The sequence below is a fragment of the Triticum aestivum genome, chromosome 7B (assembly GCF_018294505.1).
Source record: "Triticum aestivum cultivar Chinese Spring chromosome 7B, IWGSC CS RefSeq v2.1, whole genome shotgun sequence".
Lineage (NCBI taxonomy): Eukaryota > Viridiplantae > Streptophyta > Magnoliopsida > Poales > Poaceae > Triticum > Triticum aestivum.
In genome coordinates, this window is record NC_057813.1 from 248,269,139 (window position 1) to 248,290,490 (window position 21,352).

The following is a 21,352-nucleotide window of genomic DNA, read 5'->3' on the forward strand; positions in this document are numbered from 1 at the left end:
AAGTCACATAATCCAACAGCCCGGAGAGTCCACCCACAAGCTTTGGAACAGATTCCTCACTAAGAAGAATCAAAATGTCGATTGTCCGTATGTCGAAGCGTTAGCGACATTCAAACACAGCATCCACGATGAGTGGCTCGCCAGACACCTCGGCCAAGAAAAGCAAAGGACAATGGCAGCCTTAACAAGACTTATGACCCGCTTTTGCACGGGTGAAGATAGCTGGTTGGCCCGTAAAGGCACCAGCGACCCAAGCACATCCGAAATAAGGGACAGAACGGGAAGCCACGGCGTAATAAAAACAAACGTCAAAACAAGGAAGAGAGCCTGGACAACACAACGGTCAACGCAGGATTCAGGGGCTCTCGACCCGATCAGCAAAAGAAGCCATTTAAAGGCAGTAAAGAGGGACCATCTGGTCTGAACAGAGTCCTAGACAGACTGTGCCAAATTCATGGCACCCCCGACAAACCTGCGAACCACACGCACAGAGAGTGTTGGGTCTTCAAGCAGGCCGACAAATTAAATGTCGAACACAAGGGAAGGGAAACACCAAGTGAAGACGAGGATGAACCTCGCCAGCCGAACACCAGGGGACAGAAAAAATTCCCACCAGAGGTTAAAACAGTAAACATGATCCACGCGACTCACACATCCACGAGAAGGCACGAATGCGCGCTCAGAGACGTGTACGATATAGAGCCCATCGTACCCACACCTAACTACTGGATGGCTTGTCCAATCACCTTCGATCATACGGACTGCCTAACTAGTATTCGGCACGGAGGATCAGAGGCCTTGGTGCTTGACCCAATAATCGACAGATACCATCTTACCCACGTCCTCATGGACGGCGGCAGCAGTCTCAATTTAATATGTCAGGACACTATCCGCGGGATGGGGATAGACCCATCCAGAATTAGCCAAAGCAACACCACCTTCGAAGGGGTGATACCAGGCGTTGAAGCCTACGGCAGGGGCTCTGTCGTACTAGAGGTAACATTCGGCTCCCCAGGCAACTCCAGAAGCGAAGAACTACTCTTCACCATCGCACCCTTCCAAAGCGGCTATCATGCATTGCTTGGAGGAATGGCCTTCGCCCGCTTCAACGCATTACCGCACTATGCCTACCTTACACTCAAGATGCCCGGTCCACATGGCGTCATCACCGTTAACGGAAACATAGAGCGCTCTTCACGCGTAGAGGAACACGCGACGGCCCAAGCGGCCGTACTATAAGCGGCCTCCAATATCAGAAAGCATGACTGGTCATTAAGACCATGGACACGGTTAGACGGGTCCGGCAGCGCGGATAAAACTGAACCAGGGCACCGCATATGTAATCCCATAGAGGACACCAGGGGCTATAAATATTTAATATAGCCCCACTCTTGGCTCAACCTTATTGGCAGGCCAACGTCTTACACTTTTACTATCCATCGCATACTTGTGTTGTACTCTCCTACACGAGTTTTGTTTTTTACAGACAACATCCACACGATACCCTTTCAGGATATGGCACAACGGAGACAAAGGCGCAGACGTGCAGCAGGGCCCTGCTCAAAGGTTTCTCTTTAGATTAAGCCCCTGTGTAAACCTTTTCTATTACCTCTTGTTGTTTAAACATCCCATGGGTTCCATACCCACAGAGGATACTGCCATTATTGGCATTTCGTCACGACAGACTAATGCACGTACCTGGAAATATAGGGTTTATAATGAATGTGCATTCTTCAGCCCATTTTCCGTTATAAAGTCCGAATACCTTCGGGAGTGTTCGGCGTCATGAGTTTGGCCTTATATGCATCAGCTCCGAATCATGTCTTTGGTCAAATGTTTGGTTTGCTCGGCTCCTGGGTTTGCCGCCTTAAGCTCCGTTCTTATCGGCTAAGGCGGCCAAAGGAGAACTACTGTGATTGTGGCCTGGTTATTCCGGATGAGCACCTCAGTAGAGAAAGCCGAAAATTGACTGTCATGATACAGCGCGAGACTGTACAACCACTCGAAGACTTACCAAAATCTTTAGGATTGCTCCGCATTAACGAAGGGCTGTTTCCCGGCCATGTACATACGTGCCCATATTCGGATGCACATAAAAGTACTAGGGGCTACATAGTAGCCCCACTGTCAAACTCCTATGGCTAAGTGAAAGTGTTACAGCTATATAGTCCGGTTGCCTAGTTCGACGTGCAGTCACCTCCTTAATGGACCAAGACGTTGGAACAAGTGTGATTATGGAAAATTTTCGCGAACACCCCCGCATTGTATGCGTGGGGGCTGAAGCCAATGACTGTTAACTTTCAGAATTACACATAGACATAAAAATGGCCGCACAGGAGGCACAAATAATACTTTCAGGCACAAAGTATAAATATAGCCTCATAATTAAAATAACATTGTTTTTACAATGATTCGATTTGTCACTTGAACAATACATTCTTCGAGCACTGCACCCCTATTAAGCGGGCACCTTCTGTTACCTGCTCGAAGTAGTGCTCGGCCAAATACTGGCCTCCCGCCGGATTCTGGGTCGCTACAATGGTGGCCTCCATATCTGTCCAATAGGCTTTAACACGGGCAAGAGCCATTCGTGCACCCTCTATGCACGCCGACCTCCTCATGGCATCGATCCGAGGCACGGCCCTAAGGAATTGTTGCACCAAACCAAAGTAACTGTCCGGCTTAGGCCCCTTCGGCCAAGGATGGTCTATTACAGACCGCGTTGCAAGCCGGACAGCCTATGAAGCTCCGCTATAGCAGCCATCTCCTCACTTAACGACAGCGGGCGCGCGGGAGTATTGAATTGCGACCAGAAAAGCTTCTCCACTTCTTTATCACCTTGATCCTCGAAAAACTTGGCTGCATCAGCTATACTCTTCGCCAAGTCCGTATACGCGTCTGCAGGACTCCAGCGTCCATCCAGGGGAGCATACTTCAGATCCAAAAACTTTGCCCGCAGTAAGTAGGAGCCCCCAGCCGTGATTTTACCAGCCTGTTGAAGCTCCTCCCGCACACCCCTGACCTCGGTCCGCATCTCCTTGGTGGCATTAAATTCCTTGTTCAGGTCGGCCAAACTAGCCTTATTCTCCTTTTCAAGGAGTTCATACTGGTCGGCGGCATTTTTTAACTCCACAGCCATTTCGGCTATCTTTTCCTCGCTTCGGTGATGAGCAGCCTGTTCGACTCTCAATTCTTTGGCCGCCTATAGGGCAGTCGCATTGCTAACCCGAGCTTATTCCTTGGCCTGGGCAAGTTCCGCCCTCAGGGCTTCCACGGCAGCAGCACCATCTGTAGTCCGAACATATTACATTAATATTATGCCCCTCTCATATTTTCCTATACAACATAATAAGGAAAGCAGAGCACATACCTTGTGACTCGTTCAGCTGCTCCTTCACCAGCGTGATATCAGCATCAATAGATCCGATCTGCCTCCTTAGCTCGGCAACTTCAACGGACTGGTCGGCTGTCGGACCCTTAGATACCTGCGCATATGTACAGCGCAATCATTACTATATGATCCCCCGTTTGCCGCCTAGGGCGGGCAACCAGAGTCTCAGGGGCTATTATCCATATGGAGCAAACCTAGCGCATGCCTCACAGCCAAAAAATAGTGTATTTTTCACTACATACCTCAAAGCCTCTGAGCAGGCTCATAAATGCTTCATTCAAACCGCTTGTGGCGGATGAAATCTTCTTGATCACCGTGCTCATTAATGAGTGGTTCTCCTCCGAGAGCGTAGCTCGCCCCAGAAGACATGTCAGTATGTTCGGCGGGCCATCGAACTGTGTCGGACCCTTCTCATCGCCCCCCGTGGGAGCCAAACGCTTCGGGCTCAGGGCGGCTGACATATTAGCTTCCGGCTTCGGTAGATCCGGACTCCTCCGTGACAACACCTCGGTGTCGCCCGCTTCATGAGGTGGAGAGGTGGGTGGGGTCTCGCTCTCCATCATCTCCGGAGAAAGATCCCCCGAAGACGAGCTCTGTTGAGAAGAGCTGCTAGCCGGACTGCAAAAGACGCATCCTGGTTATTGATCTCGGAGAAACGCAGTACCTTCGAATTAACGATTAACTCACAGCTCGGTTGAGGGCTAGCCCATTGGCGGGCATGACGTGGTGAGGACGCCCGTCGGGGCAGAGCCCCCCGGTAACACTTTCTTCCCCTGCTTGGTCATCTCTGTCTCCAAGTCTTCGGAGGCGGCCCTTTTCTTCCCACGCGGGGAGGTGGCCTCAGATTCCCCTCCCTGACTATCCTCCCTTGTGGACCCCCGGGCCGGATGCACAGTGTGTGAAGTTCGGCTTCACTATTCTTTCCTTCGTCTTTCCCTAAGGGCATTTTGCTGAGCACTCGACCAAGCATCTTGGCAACGGTTGGACCAGGCGAGCCTTCGGGAAGTGGCGCCGGACACCTGATTCTCTCCGCCTTGCTAAGCCATTCCTCGCGACGGAGGGCTTTCAGAATAATGACTATGACAAATAAAAACAAAGTGTCTGGTTTTAAGGTTACTTACTTGGGCATCTAGGCGATTGCAGCTTAGGCCCGCATCCTCGGTGGTGTCCGCACACTTTACTTGTGGTCCGAAGAATAATTTACACATCCCTTCGAGCTTCAGGCCGAAGAAGTGCTTAATAGTCCACGGACCCTCTGTATTGAACTCCCACATCCGGAGAGGCCGGCATTTGCACGGCAACATCCGTCTCATTAGCATTACTTGAATTATGCTGACAAGGTTAATGTCCTTCTCAAGAAGCTCCCGGATATGGCTCTGCAGTATTGGAACATCACTAGCGGGCCCCCAATTCCGTCCTACGTTGGTCCATGATGCCAATTGTGACGGAGGGCCCGAGCGGAACTCGGGGGCGGCCACCCACTTGGTGCCTCTGGGAGCCATGACATAAAACCACCTCCGTTGCCATACATCAGATACTTCTGGGAAAGAACCCTCTGGCCATGGCGCATTGGCGTTCCTGCTTATTATGGCACCTCCGCACTCCGCATGTCGCCCCTCGATCATCTTAGGCTTCACAATGAAGGTCTTGAGCCATAAGCTGAAGTGTGGAGTGATGTGGAGAAAAGCCTCACACATAATGATGAATGATGAGATATGGAGGATAGAGTCCGGAGCTAGATCACGAAAATCCAACCCGTAATAGAACATGAGACCCCTCACAAAGGTATCAAGGGTGAGGCCCAAGCCGCGAAGGAAGTGAGGAACAAACACGACGCTCTCATTGGGCTCCAGTGTAGGGATGACCTGCCCTGGAGCAGGAAGCCTGTGCTGGATGTCGGCGGTCAGATATCCGACCTCCGCAAGCCTCGCTATGTCCTCCTCTTTGATCGAGGAGGACACCCACCAGCCTTGAGGGTTGGATCCGAACATATAGGAGGATCTGGGGTGTTTGAGCTTAGGTCTCGGGTGTTAGAACTCGAGGTGCAAAAAGGAAGGGAGGTGGAAAAGAGGCATAGGCCTTGGCCCCTTTATAAAGGGGGTGAATATCAAGAGTCCTCAGCGTGACCACTTGAGGCTTATCTAAAAACACACAGAGTCATGCCAACGGTCATCGTGGGGTTACGCACGCCCATATGGATGGAAGATCACGTAATAAGAGGAACACGATCTCTGCTTTGGCAGGGCGTGCCAATAAAACCGCCTCGCAACGCGAGTCGAGGTGGGGCGAGAAACGCCGGTTCGTGTTGGACCGGGCCACGATGCAAGGGCACAATGTACGAAGATTGCCAGCAGATCAGATTTATGCTATGTTCCTTGCAATAGTATGTGAGGATCATCTCGCAGATCCGGACACGGTCTAAATGTTCGATAATTACTTTGGAGTATTCAGAGATGGAACCCGCCTTGCAATGTCGAAGACAAGACTGCGCGCCGGACTCATTGTCATTGAAGCCTAGTTCAGGGGCTACTGAGGGAGTCCTGGATTAGGGGGTATCCGGACAGCCGGACTATATACATCGTCCGGACTATTGGAGCGTGAAGATACAAGACTCAAGACTCCGTCCCGTGTCCGGATGGGACTATCCTTTGCGTGGGAGACAAGCTTGGCGATCCGGATATTGTATTTCCTTCCTTGTAACCGACTCCGTGTAAACCCTAGCCCTCTCCAGTGTCTATATAAACCGGAGAGGTTAGTCCTTAGAAGGCCGATCACAACGACAATCATAATCATCATAGGCTAGCTTCTAGTGTTTAGCCTCTACGATCTCGTGGTAGATCTACTCTTGTACTACTCATATCGTTAATATTAATCAGGCAGGAAGGAGGGTTTTACCTCCATCGAGAGGGCCTGAACCTGGGTAAACATTGTGTCCCTTGCTTCCTGTTACCATCAGCCTAAGACACACAGATCGGGACCCCCTACCAGAGATCCGCCGGTTTTGACACCGACAAACGCCATGAAAGCTCATATTGCTCTCGCTAAGTTTAGACATCGGAATGCCCATCCCCTTCAAGGTTCAGCATAAAGGATATTTAGGTCGTTACCACCATCCATCAGCACTTTGGCCAGTCGAGTGCCTTCGACCACAGGGTCGACCACCAACGCTTGCCTCCCAGGAGTGGCTATACGCGCCGGGTGATTAGACTAGTCGAATGTGATGGCTATGTGTGACCATTTCAGGTATGCAGTCGTCGTTGTCGGAGCAACCATATTCACTTCTCTGTTGATAACTTTCAACCGACTCTTGCTCTCAACATCAGAAAAAATCATCAGGGTGGAATTGACTTTGGGATAACCATCGTCTTCCTCTTCGTCCTCGCCTTTGTCCGACTCTTTTCCCTTCTCATTGGGATGTTTCTCTCGGAACTGCTGGATCACGAGTCGACATTGTCGAGTGGTGTGTTTATGGTAAATCAGATTACCCTCTTCATCCTTCTTCGTATGAATGTGGCATGGTAAATCCAACACATTATTTCTTGCTTGATCCTTTACCTTCTTAGGGGTCTAGGGCCCCTTAGGTTTCCCTTTAAACTTTCCTTGAACCACTGCTGCAATTTCACCGGGTGCTGCAGGCTCGGCCCTACATTTCTGTTTCCGATTGGAATTACCCCCACGAACTTCTTGGCCGACTAGTTTACCCTTTCCGCTGCGGAGTCGATCCTCTTCTTCTTCGTTAGTGTACCGGGTGGCTATTTCCATCATCCGAGTCAAAGTCATATCTCCAGTCCGACCGAACTTTAGGACCAGCTCTCGATTTTTAACGCCTTCCTTGAAGGCACACACTGCTTGATGCTCAGATACATTCTCCACTGTGTGATGCAAAGTGGTCCACCTCTAAATGAATCCCTTAGAGTCTCACTCGGTTTCTACACACAATGCTGCAATTCTGTCAACCCTGCTAGCCGCTTGCAAGTGCCCTCAAAAGTTCTGACAAAAACTCGAGCAAGCTCATCCCAACTGTATATACTGACTGGGGCTAACTGAGTCAACCACGCTCTGGCTGACCCTTCCAACATCAGAGGAAGATGCTTCATTGCCACTTCATCATTCCTGCCACCAATCTGCACAGCCACTTGGTAATCCTCAAGCCAAGTTTCAGGCTTGGAGTCTCTAGTGAACTTGTTGACTCCAATCACCAACCTGAAATTGGGAGGAATCACTGTAGCCCTGATGGCTCTGCTGAAACACTCCGGACCCAAAACATGAACTCTGCTGCCAGTCGGACGATCTCTGCCAAGGTCTTCCCTCTGCGCTCTGTTCCGGTTGACTAGACCTTGAACGAGAATAGATCTTGCATCAAAGCCTGGCTCTCTTGGGTCGACTGGTGCTCTGTCTTCGCCACTCTGAAGGCGTCTATCATCATACTGCCGAGGCACATATGATGCACTCCTTGGAGGAGGTGTGGGCACTCGACGACAGTTGTCGCGGTCGAGTTGATGATCATACTGCCCACGGCCTTCACGCGGCAGGGGCGATCTTGGACTGTGGGCCAACTGGACAGTATCCGCTACCACGGATCTGCTATGAATCCTATTCCGCGACTGAGACACTATTGTGTTCTGCTCTCCTGCTATCGGAGTAAGGCCTGGATCTGCATCAAACCTCTGCCAGCCTCTGACTGGGAAGGTTGAATTGACTCTGCTATTCGGGCCGCAGCTGTGAAGTTTTGAATCGGAGTGCGGTATACCTTAGGTTGAGGCGGGAAAAGCTGTCGTCGACTGGACTTAGGAATCCTCTCCCGAGCACGCTCATTTTTGCTCAGCCAAATTAGCCAAGCGCACCTCTTCCAAGGCCCGAGCCTCGGGGGTTTCTCCAACAATGGGCGATGAAGTTCTTCCCTCTGCTGCGAAGAGAGGGGTTCGGGATGGTACTCCTCGTGGACGTGCGACGGATCGCCGCCACCATCCCCGCTGTCTTCATGGCGGAAACCAGGCAGACTACGTGGTCCGTCGACCATCAAGACTTCAGCCGCAGGGTCGCTGCTATCGCACTCGGATGCGGTCTCAACGGAGCCAGTCGAACAGGCCATGGAGAGTTTCGTCGGGCTCGATTGCCGTGACTTGATGGGTGGCCGAATGTCGAGTCACCGCGTGTTTCACCCACCGCGGAAGCCGTGACCGACCGAATCGCTTGCGGCGGCGAACAACAGGGAGAGAAGACACCATCGGAGCCGACCGATACTGGGTCGATGACTGCCGGAGAAGGACGCCGCGTATGCACGCACGAAAGTGTGTCACCCCTCAGACAGGGAGTGCCTCGACGTCGAGGGGAGCTTCCTGAAGCTAGGCGGAGTCGTCGGCGATGAAAACGAGTGTGCCAAGACGGATCTCGCGGCCCTCAGCCAATCCACCGCCAGAAACCATGATGATGGGGATCGGAAAAATTGCAACTTCACCAACAAGTCGCTAAGACACCTGCCCCAAGGTGGGCGCCAACTGTCGTGGTTCTAAGACTGACAGTAGAAAGGTGTGTAGGTATGGAGAGGCAAGATCTCAGCTATGGTGAAGGTGTACACACAAGATTGACGAGTTCAGGCCCTTCGCGAAGGAAGTAATAGCCCTACGTCTCGGTGCCCGGAGGCGGTCGACTGGATTATATGTGTGCGATGTTACAGGGGGTGCAAACCCTTGTCCCAGAGGAGGGGGTGGCTTATATAGAGTGCGCCAGGACCCCAGCCATCCTCCATTACAAGGGGCTTAATGTACATAAAGTAGGGGCGTTACTGGTAACACCAGTCATAAATACTATTAATGACGTTGAAGACTACAGAGTAAATGTCCGACTGTTGCAGTGTTAAGTGACTCCTGGCCTTTAGTAGGTCGAGTGATTTCTCATATGGTCGAGTGACAACAGGTAGGAGGGGTACCCGAATCATATGATTGGTCGAGTGGATTGCACTCGACACCTTTGACTGGGGGTTCTTCGTTGCCTCTTGGACTTCTTATCTTCTAGGGTAGTGACCTTGGGTAGGACGTATAGGTCAGGCCTATGACCCTACCCCAGGTCTGTATCCTCATCAGCGACAGCTTATTGCTATAGCCTGGAGCCTGAAAAAGAAGCAGTGGCAGCTCAGAGCCGAATAAGATATGCTTAACAAAAGGTGGACTAAGGTCCTAGCCACAGAGGAACACGGCCACGAGCGACCTGCTAAAAGTTACCCTAAGCGCAAGTTGCTGCCACAGTTCGATGACAAAGTCCTTGAGCCAATATCGTCAGAATACAATCAGGCAGACCAACCAGACCGACCACCATGTGGACAGAATAAAGCGGCATATCAAGGCAAACACCAACCTGCACCTCCTCGCCAAAGAGGCAGGGAGACATTAGCTGCAGGATACACATACGACTTGCAACGTGATCTAGCCAATAAAGCTGCTCAGACTAGATCAATCTACAAATCAAGGGGTCGTGCCCCGGTGCAAGACAATGGCTATGAAGCCCGGTGTGATGACCATTACTATAATCGGGATCAGAATCGAACTCAGATGTCAGCCGATCTCCGCCGCGATGTTGCACGATATAGAGGGGCCGCACACCCATTATGCTTCACCGGTAAGGTCATGGAACACCAATTTCCAGAAGAGTTTAAACCCGTAAACATTGAACTGTACGATGGAATGACGGATCCGGCCGTCTGGATCAAAGATTTTCTTCTCCATGTCCACACGGCTCGAGGAGATGACCTTCATGCCATCAAGTATCTTCCTTTAAAGCTGAAAGGACCAGCACAGCACTGGCTAAACAGCCTCCCAGAAAATACCACTGGAACCTGGGAAGACTTGGAGGATGCTTTTTAGGCCAACTTTCAGGGCACTTATGTCCGGCCACCGAATGCTGATGACTTGAGCCACATAATTCAGCAGCCAGGCGAATCAGCCCGCAAACTTTGGAATCGGTTGTTCACTAAAAGAACCAGATCATAGACTGTCTGGATGCCGAAGCCTTAGCGGCCTTTAAACACAGCGTCCGAGATGAATGGCTCCCCCGGCACCTTGGGCAGGAAAAGCCGAAGACCATGGCAGCCTTAACGGCACTCATGACCCGCTTTTGTGCGGGCAAAGACAACTGGTTGGCTCGTAGAAGCAATAGCTCGGGTGACCCCGGCACCTCTGAGGTGCGGGACGGCAATGGTAAACCTCGCCGCAATAAAAACAAACGTCAGAACAATAACAATGACAACACAGACGATACGGCTGTCAATGCCGGATTCAGTGGTCCTAAGTCCGGTCAGTGGAAGAAACCTTTCAAAGGCAACAAGGACAGGCCATCCAGCTTAGATAACATCCTCGAGAGGCCCTGTCAGATTCATGGCACACCCGACAAGCCTGCGAACCACACCAACAGGAATTGTTGGGTTTCCAAACAGACGGGTAAAATAAATACTGGACACAAGGGAAAAGGGCCTCCAAGCGAAGACGATGACGAGCCCCGTCAGCCAAACACCGGGGGTCAGAAGCAATTTCCCCCCGAGGTGAAAACAGTGAACATGATATATGTCATTCATATCCCCAAAAGGGAGTGCAAACGCGCACTAGGGACGTCTATGCTGTAGAGCATGTTGCCCCCAAGTTTAACCCATGGTCAGCCTATCCGATCACATTTGATCGCAGGGATCACCCAACCAATATCCATCATGGCGGTTCGCCGCCCTATTTCTTGATCCAATTATTGATTGACACCACCTCACTAGAGTCCTTATGGACGGAGGAAGCAGTCTCAACTTGATTTATCAAGACACTGTCCGTAAGATGGGCATTGACCCATTAAGAATCAAGCCTAGTAACACTACCTTTAAAGGTGTGATACCGGGAGTGGAGGCCCATTGTACGGGCTCACTAACACTAGAGGTAGTATTCGGCTCTCCAGACAACTATCATAGCGAGTAGTTAGTCTTTGATATCGTCCCTTTCCGCAGTGGCTATCATGCACTTCTCGGACGAACTGCTTTCGCCCGCTTCAATGCAGTCCCACACTATGCTTACTTGAATCTCAAAATGCCCGGACCTCGTTGCGTTATTACAGTCATTGGTAATATGGAACGCTCACTCTGTACTGAAGAGCACACCGCGGCCCTTGCAGCCAAAGTATTTGGCGGCCTCATCAAGCCGAATAGTTCACTGACCAATAAAGCTAACAATGTATCCAAACGAGTTCGGTCCACACTTAATAGCGATAAATTAACGGATCCAGACCTTGATTAGCAGTTCGGCCTCCACCGATCGCCCTACCAGGTTGCGGATTGTGTACCGCGCGTACATAATTACGCACTAAAAATACCTTGGGCGGCGCCGGAGGCACACTGCAGAATAGGTCCACTGTACGGCTTGACCCTATCTGGACCGCATATATCTTTTTTCTCTTACTACAGGTTCATCAAGAACCCTATTTGCTAGATGGTTGTTGCAGGAGATCCTCTTAAGGCTAGTGTTTCCCTACCATCAAATACTCCTCTCAAAGGACTTACTACTAAGGAGAAATGGCGCAGACATGCGGCACGGCATCACTGGAGTTTCCTTTTTTTTCGAACTATGACCTTTAGGCCCTGTGTTAGACTTTCCCTTATGTAAAACCTTTTCTTTTTCTTTGGGGCATGTAATGTGACCTTAATATTGAATGACACTGTCTGTCGTCGACGTATCAATAAAGATATTAAGGAAGCAGATGACTATCACCTTTTTGGATGGGTTCTGGTATTGCCTTATCATCTGTGTTTCCCCCTTATGTTCGACTGACATGCGTGGTTCGACACGGCCTTCATACCAGGGGCTATATTCAGCCCCGCAAAACTCTTAAGTCCGAACACCTATAGGGAACTCTTTGGCATCCCAGATATTGCATTATATGCATCAACTTCGAATCATGTCTTTGGTCTATAGTTGGGTTGCCCGGATCCTGTGTTTGCCACCTTACGTTCTGCAAGTTTGGCTAAGGTAGTAGAGAACTACTTCAATTGGATTTCTGGTTCGTCCAATAAAGTACCTCAGTTGACAAAGCCGAAAACTGACTGTCATGATAGGTGAGAGTGGGTCAGCAGTATGGTGACTTAGTGTTATACTACAAATCGTTCGCGATTTATGTCATGTTATATGAGGGGCTAGGCTTTCGACCAGCCACATTGCAAAGGCGTCGTACTCCGAATTGCCGTTCACACAACAAGGGGCTAGTACTTAGCACCACCAATGGACTCTTATGGCTAAGTGAAAGTACTAAAGCTGCATAGTCTGATTGCCTAGTTCACCTTGCAAGCCGCCTCCTACATCGGACCAAGACATTGGATAAAGTGCGGTCAAGCGTTTCCGAACACCCCTATAATATTTATGTGGGGGCTGAAGCTGATGACTAGCAAACTTTCAGACATATAAACAGCAGAATAGGAGGATAAACTAATCATAAAGCGTAAGCATAACTATTATACATCATGAGTTCATTACACGACTGTTACAAACCGGACTCAACTATTAAAATATGACGTCCTTTCAGCACTGGCCCTCTACAACGCGGGCTCTTTCAAGGACCTCGTCAAAGTACCTCTCCGGCCATCGGTGCTCCTTGCCTTCAGGTGGCCCAGCAGTGGCAATCTCGGTGGCCTTCATCTTCGCCCACTGCACCTTGACGCGGGCGAAGGTCATCCGGGCACCTTCTATGTAGGACGACCGCTTGAGGGTGTCGATCTGAGGAAGCGCATCCACCAGCTGCTTCACAAGGCCGAAGTGGCTGCTAGGTATGGCCTCGTTTGGCCACAGACGGACTATCACATCCTTCATGGACAGTCCGACCACCCTGTGCAGCTCGGACAACTGCTTCAGCTGGTCACTCAGGGGCATTGGAAGTTCTGGCGCAAGGTACTGCGACCAGAACAACTTCTCCGTCGAGCTCCCCTCTTTGGCTCGGAAGAATGCGGTGGCATCCGCAATACTCCTCGGCAGATCGGCAAAGGCGCCTGGAAAACTCCAAACTCGGGTCAGCTAAATATATGTCTTACTAGTGAATCTACTCTGCATGATAATGGCCTTACCAGCCACAATCTGCCTTGCCTCTTGGATCTCCTGGCGAGCGCCCTAGGCATCAACCCTCGCTTCCTTCAGGCTCTCAAGAGTTTTGGTGAGCTCGGAGGCCTGTTCCAAACTCTTATGCTCCAAGGACTTGCACCTAGCGATGGCGTCCTTGAGCTCCTCTTCGACCTCTCCCACTCGCGCCTCATGTCTTCTGCGGGTGGTTTGCTCCTCCTCTAAATCTTTGGCTGCTTTGTCCGCGGCCGCCTTGCTCACCTCCGCATCCTTCTTGGCTTCGGCAAGGGCGCTCTTGAGAGACACGACCTCGGCTGCGCCAACAGTGAGTATTTTATAACATTTTTAGTCAGTTTGCACGACTAAATACAGATATCACTTTCGGGTAAGGAATATCCTCACATACCTTGGGTTTCATTAAACCACTTGTTGATGCGGTCGAGTTCCTTATCTGATAGCCGAAGCTTCCGATTCAGCTCGACTATCTCTGCGGTCTGGGCAGTAGCTGCCAACATCGAAGCCTATCCAACAATATATGACAATCCGGACACAGTCTCAGGGGCTACAGTCTACACATGGGTTTCGCCTAACACATATATGTGTACAAAAAATAAAGCTAGTAAAGAATATTACATCACTTACCTCAAAGCCTGTCAATAGGCTGTTGAAGGCTTCGGTCAATCCGCTCTTTGCAGACCGAACCTTTTCCATGACCGCACCCATCAGGGTGCGGTGTTCCTCCACGACAGAGGCACATTGCGGTGCCTCCTGCATAGCGTCAGCGGCCTCCGGATTGATGGAGGCTGCCGATGGAGCTCCTGCTCCTCCCCATCTTTCGAAGGGGGATGTTGGTCCGAACCTGGAGCCGTACTAGACTCCGGGACGGTGTTCGATGGAGTCCTGGACTGTTGAAGCCCCCCACCCTCATTGGTCATGGGGGTCACCGTGTCCCGCTCTAGGGCCTTCGAGGTGTTGACCTCGAGCGCCTTCTGGACGGTCTCGTCTGCCCCTCCCCGGCCAGGAGATGGCCTTTGGGATGACATCTTGTTGTCCTCGATGGCAAGAGGGGAGGCACGAGATGGCCCATCACTTTCCGCCTCTCCAGGGGCTAGAGAGTTCCCTTCCGAAGTGGAAGGAACATGGATTTCGTGCGGAGGCCTGAAAAGAATAAAAGGATTGGGCATGACAAAGGCAGATTAAAGCGATAATTGAATGAGTAAGTTTCTGACACTTACGTTTCGGCCAGGGGCTTCTCCCTTTGGACCCTCTCCGGGCTGTGTTCGGACTCCGAGTCCGAACTATCCGAGAGGACCACCCTCCCCTTCGTCGGCGTCGCCCCTCTAGGTTCTCGAAGGCTTTCCTCTTTCCCCTCCTTGTCTTCAGGGGGAGTTGCTCTCCACTTCCTGTTCGTCCTCCTCCTCCTACTCCTCTTCATCCTCGTCTTCCTTGTGGGAGGAGACGGGCTCGGCCTCCCCGGATGAAAGTGCATTATATTGACTAGAGGGGGGTGAATAGGCAATTTTTATGAATTCTTCATTGAGGTATTTACTGGTGAGGAAATTCCTTAGCGAAGAACTACCTGCAGCGGAATAAGTACTCAAAAGTAAATATGATAGAACACAAGCATAGTCATCATGATGAAATGAAGACAAGCACAGAGTATAGAAAGTGTAAACACAGGATAACACAGGGTAAAGACGGACAGACTGAAGAAATTGAACTGAGGAAATTGAGAAAGTCTTCAGTTAAAGTCTTCAAATAGATATGAACAAGCACACAACAACTGAAATGAGGAAATGAAAGAGTTGAGGAAATAGAACCAGTAAGCTTGGTGAAGACAATGATTTGGTAGACCAGTTCCAACTATTGTCTCAGTTGTACGTCTGGTTGGAGCGGCTAGGTATTTAAACCCGAGGACACACAGTCCCGGACACACAGTCCTCACCGTATTCTCCTTGAGCTAAGGTCACACAGACCTTGCCCAATCACTCGTGGTAAGTCTTCAGGTGACTTCCACACCTTCACAGACTAGGTCACTCGGCGATCCATAATTCCTCTTGGATGCTCTAGACCATGACGCCTAACCATCTGGAAGAAGCACAGTCTTCAAAGGTAACAAGCGTCGGATCCATGTAGGATCAATCTCTTCAGTGATGCTCAATCACTTTGGGTTTGTAGATGTGTTGGGTTTGGGTTTTCCTCACATTATGATTTTCGCTCAAAGTCCTCGGAGGATGGGATGCTCTCAAATGACAAGTGTCAGTTTCTCTCGGAGCAGCCAACCAGCTAGTGGTTGTAGGGGGCGGCTATTTATACCCTAGGGAGCAGCCCGACATGATAAGACATAAATGCCCTTCAATGATATGACCGTTAGGTGGGTAGATATTTTGGGACAGCTGGCACATAGCACAACAACGGTTGGAATTTTGACTCTCAAATTCCTCAGGGCTATCATGTTCCTCACTGTGTAGGCAATCCGCACAGGCGAATTCCTAACTCCTCAGTCAGAACAAATTCCTCAGAGACCAGAAGAACTTCGTCTCTGTCACTGAACAATATGACTGAACTGTATGAGATTTCCAATGGTTTCACTCGAAGGGATTGGTAGGTGTAGGATTTTGAGTTGAGCATCACATGGAAATTTTTCCTTAGTATTTCCTCGACCCCCTTTAATAGTATGGTGTTTCCTATGACTCAAGAAAGAGAAAAGGATCTAATGGAAGGATCAGAGTTTGTGTAGGTGCAGGAGCAGTAGAGGAATTTGGTTCATTTTCTTCAGGCACAACTGATGCAGTTGCCCTGACTTCTTCATTTTCTTTAGGCGCACCACTAGTGGATGCCCTGGCAATTTCTTCAGCGGTTGGAATGCAGTCATCAGCCCTAGTACTTTCATTTTCTTCAGCAGCCTGATTGTCATCAGCGGTGCTGGCATGTTCTTCAGTAGGATGAGCAGATGCTTCAGCCTGAGGATTTTCTTGTTGCGTTGGGGCTGCAACATTTGAAGTGAGTTTATCAGTAATCTTCACAAATCTGACTTTGGCTCCAAGCCAGTCAGCATAGTAGCGATCAAATTCATCACTCAGTTGCTTGCTCTCAGCTTGCAAGGCAATGAGTTTTTTAGGGGTAAGAGTGAGGACATTGTCCTTTAGGTAGCGCTGCTTCTTGTACTGCGCTTTCTTCACTCTTCTTCCTTCTTCAAATTTCCACTTCTCTTCTTCAATGAAGGCAGTCAAGACATGACTTTGACCAGGAGTTAGGTTCATCTCCGGCAAAGGCGTGTTTGGGTCCTTGTGCCATAGATCAATGAAATCTAGGATCAACTTTGGATCCAATAACAGTGGCACATTGCTGCCTTTGGCTCTAGTGGCCCTAGCCTGCCTGTCTCTGATGATTTCGGCAAGTTCTTCATCATCAGCCTCATCATCAGACGGCACTTGAAAAGCGACCTGCTTCTTATGAGGACTTGGTCGAGAGCCTCGTCAAGTAGTGGCCTTTTTCTTCAGCGGAGAGGGGCCACTTGAGGAATTTGGTGCAGCTAAGGAACTCACAGAAACTCCTGAGGCAATTGAGATGCCTGTAGTCCTTTGGAACATGGCGAGATGCACAGGTGCAGAGGATTTAGTGGGAGCAGCTGAGGACTTTGTCGGAGGAGCTGATGACTTTGAAGGAGGAGGAGCAGTTTTAGGAATTTGCTGTGAGGGCTTTGAAGAATCTGGCCGTGAGGGCATTGCTGAGGAACTTGGCCGTGGGGGCATTGAGGGAGAAGCACTTGGCTTGTGCGTAGGCTTCTTAGGCATCGCCTTCTTTGGCTTGCATGCAGAGGCCTCAGCAGTGGTAGCAGCAGCAGCAGAGTCTTCATTAAATTTCCTCACTGCTTCCTTTGCTTGTTTGGCCAGTTTGGCAAGGCTCTTTGCCCATTCATCAGGATAATCCTCACCGCGCTTGAGGCTGGTGGGATCTGCCAATTGGCCAGGTGCCAACGGAGGTCTTGGGAATGGAGGGTTGAGAGCGAATTTCTTCATATACTTGGGAGTAACATATCTGTACTCCCTCCATTCCCGTGCCCATCTCCTCTCAATCTTTTGAATGCGCACCTTGCGCTGATTTCTATCCTCCTCAGGGGGTGTGCAGTACCCAGCATAAATGTCATCAGGAATTTCAAATGCAGTATTAACCTCAGGCATCTTTCCACCCTTCTGTGGCTTCTTTCCATTAGCCATTTTGTTCAGCTGAGGAATATGAACAACTGAAGTTTCTGAAGAGGTATGCAACTTTTCTTCGAGGAACGCTGCAAATGAGTTAAGTTGATGAGAACCTAGTGATTCAACAGTGACATGACTACCTGTGAACAGAGTATAGTTACGAGGAATTTGGAGAGGTCATATGCGTTCTTAGAAGTTTTTTTCAAAAAGAATAAGTTTGAGGAATTTGACCAGGTGAGTCTTGAAGAATTTCAGTAAGCATTCTTTGTCTTAGGTTCTACAGTTGTATAGATTGAAAATCCACACAGTTGAGGAATCTTGAAGAAAATCATTGCTTAGAGAAACGAATCAAGAGCAGATGACATGTGAGGTATTCGGTGTTTGAATATTTGAAGAATAAACACCTTTGAAGATTTTCAAGAAAACATTTGAATCAAAGAGAGCAGTAAAAGTAACTTTTAATTACCCTTGATGAAGAACACGACGAACTGGGAAGTGTAGATGTGAAATTCGTCAGTTAAGATCTTCCACGCCCTAACTCGGCAGAGGAAGATAGCTACGGCGGCGGCGGAGTGAAGAAATCCGCAACCGGCGCGAGTACGACAGCGACGAGGTTGAGGCAGTGAAGCTCTTCCTCCCCGGCGATGATTAAGTAGCGGCGGCGCTAGGGTTTGAGAATCTCGAGCGGGAGTGAGAACGAGCGGAGTAAAAACGAAGTGAGGAAGAGGGAGGGGGTATTTATAGTCGAAGTGAAAAACTGTACGCCTGAAGAAATCGGACGAACGTGCCCCTGACCCTTCTCATTCACTTGACATGTGTCACCCACGTACTGAGAGGTGGCGATCGTGTAAGATCGTGGGTGAATAGATAAGTATTGTCGTGGGATGTGGAACGGTTTGAGTGGCAAAGCCGAAAATTTAGATAACATAAGTCAAAAGTTCCGTTCGCAATTTCTTCAGCTGACAAGGACACAGTGAAGATTTTGAACGAGTTTCAAATAGAACGCACATAAGAATTTGTGAATAGACTAGGTTGAGTTTAGCATAGAGGGGGAAGGGTCCGATCACATTCACTTAGCAGAAAAAACAACTTGAAGAATTTGCAATAAGTGAATGATGTAGAGGACATAAACTCATATATATATAGCCAATGAAGAAAAACGACGGAAACATTGAAGAACAACGCTGGAAAGAGTGAAGACAATGCAAAGTTGAAGAATTTGGAAAAGTGAGGAATTTCCAAAACAAAGAAAAACTCAAATTGAAGATTTTCAACTTTGGTTGGTGGTGTAACCCACCGTATAAGAAGGCTGATTTCAGACACCGCGTATAGTTGTCGTAGGGCTCTGACAATTAATTTCTTCACACTTAGAGGGTTAGTCTTCATTGATTGAAGAAAAACGTTACTTTGTGTGTTGTGCATCTAAGTCATCAATTTTGCATAAGAGTTAGGATGTGTGTCCTTTTCAGAGAACATTCAAAGATTCTAGGATATTTAGCTCACACCGCAACTTGCTAAATATCTTCTCATCCAAGGGCTCAGTGAAGATATCGTCCAGCTGGTCTTCAGTGCTTGCGTGGTCGATGGAGATGTCTCCCTTCAACACATGATCACGAAGAAAATGATGAAGAATCTGGATGTGCTTTGTCTTCGAGTGCTGAACTGGGTTATGAGCAATCTTGATAGCGCTCTCATTGTCGCAGTAGAGAGGCACATTCTTCATGTTGATGCCATAGTCCTTGAGGGTTTGCTTCATCCATAGTAATTGAACACAACACGATCCAGCAACAATGTACTTAGCTTCTCCAGTGGAGAGTGATACGCAGTTTTGTTTCTTCGAGGACCAACAGACCAAAGATCGTCCGAGGAAATGACATGTGCCTGACGTTGACTTGCGGTCCACGTGATCACCAGAATAGTCAGAGTCTGAATGTCCAATGAGATCAAATGAAGAGCCCTTGGGATACCATAATCCTAGTGTTGGTGTGTGAGCTAGATATCGAAGAATATGCTTCACAGCCTTATGGTGTGATTCCTTCGGTGTAGCTTCAAATCGGGCACACATGCAAACACTAAGCATAATATCCAGCCTAGATGCACATAGGTACAATAAAGAGCCAATCATGGAGCGGTATACCTTTTGATCGAAGTCTTTACCATTTTCATCAATGCATAGATGGCCATTTGTGGGCATTGGAATTTTGACCCCTTTGCAATCTTGCATGCCGAATTTCCTCGATACATCTTTGAGGTTTTCTCCTAAGATATGAATATGACATTGCGTTGTTGACGAATTTGAAGACCTAGAAAGAATTTCAATTCTCCCATCATAGACATTTGATATTCTTCACTCATCATATAGGCAAATTCATCACTGTAACATTTGTCATTACAGCCAAAAATGATATGATCAACATAAATTTGGCACACAAACAATTCACCATCATAAGATTTAGTGAAAAGAGTTGGGTCGAGTGTACCGGGTTTGAAGCCTTTCTTCATGAGGAATTCCTTCAAAGTATCATACCACACCCGAGGGGCCTGCTTGAGGCCATACAGGGCCTTATTGAGTCTGAAGACTTTGTCAGGATGTTTTGGATCTTCAAAACCTGGGGGTTGAGCAACATATACTTCTTCCTCAAGCTTACCATTGAGGAATGCACTTTCCACATCCATTTGTTGTAAGACAATATCATGATGGTTAGCATAAGAAAGTAATATGCGAATAGCCTCAAGTCTAGCAACAGGTGCAAAAGTTTCATCGAAATCAATTCCTTCAACCTGTGTGTAGCCTTGAGCTACAAGCCGTGCCTTATTCCTCCCCACAAGGCCATTTTCATCTTGCTTGTTGCGGTAGATCCACTTTGTGCCAATGATGTTGTGTTTGCAAGGATCTGGACGTTTGACCAGTTCCCAGACGTTGTTGAGCTCAAACTAATGTAATTCTTCTTGCATAGCTTGAATCCACTCAGGCTCCAGAAATGCTTCATCTACCTTAGTGGACTCTGTGATAGAGACAAAAGCAAAGTGCCCACAAAAGTTACACAAATGTGAAGCTTTTGAGCGAGTGAGAGGACCTGGTGCTTCAATGTCAACGATGATCTTCTCGACTTGCACTTCGTTTGCAATGCGAGGATGAGCGGGCTGTCTTCGAGGAATTTGATCCGCATTTTCTTCAGGAGCATTTTCCTCAGCACCATTTTCTTCAGGTGTGCCACCTCGATGTTCTTCACATTCTGGAATGAATTCTTTAGCAGATTCTTCGGTAGGAATGACATCCTTAGTAGCCTTGGACTTGATACATTCCTCAGGTGTTGGTTCATCTAACATAGAAGGTAGGTGCTCTCTTTGCGAGCCATTAGTTTCATCGAACCGCACATCTACAGTTTCAACAACCTTGTGGAGAACGTTGTTGAAGACTTTGTTGGTGTGCGAGTCCTTTCCGTAACCAAGAATGAAACCCTCTTGTTCTTTCGGTGCAAATTTAGAATTGTGATGAGGATCTCTAATCCAACATTTAGCACCGAAGACTTTGAAGTAACTCACATTGGGTTTCTTGTCAGTGAGGAGTTCATAAGCAGTCTTCTTGAAGAATTTGTGAAGATATACTCTGTTGATGATGTGGCATGCAGTATCAATTGCCTCAATCCAGAAATGACAAGGCATCTTGTATTCATCAAGCATAGTGT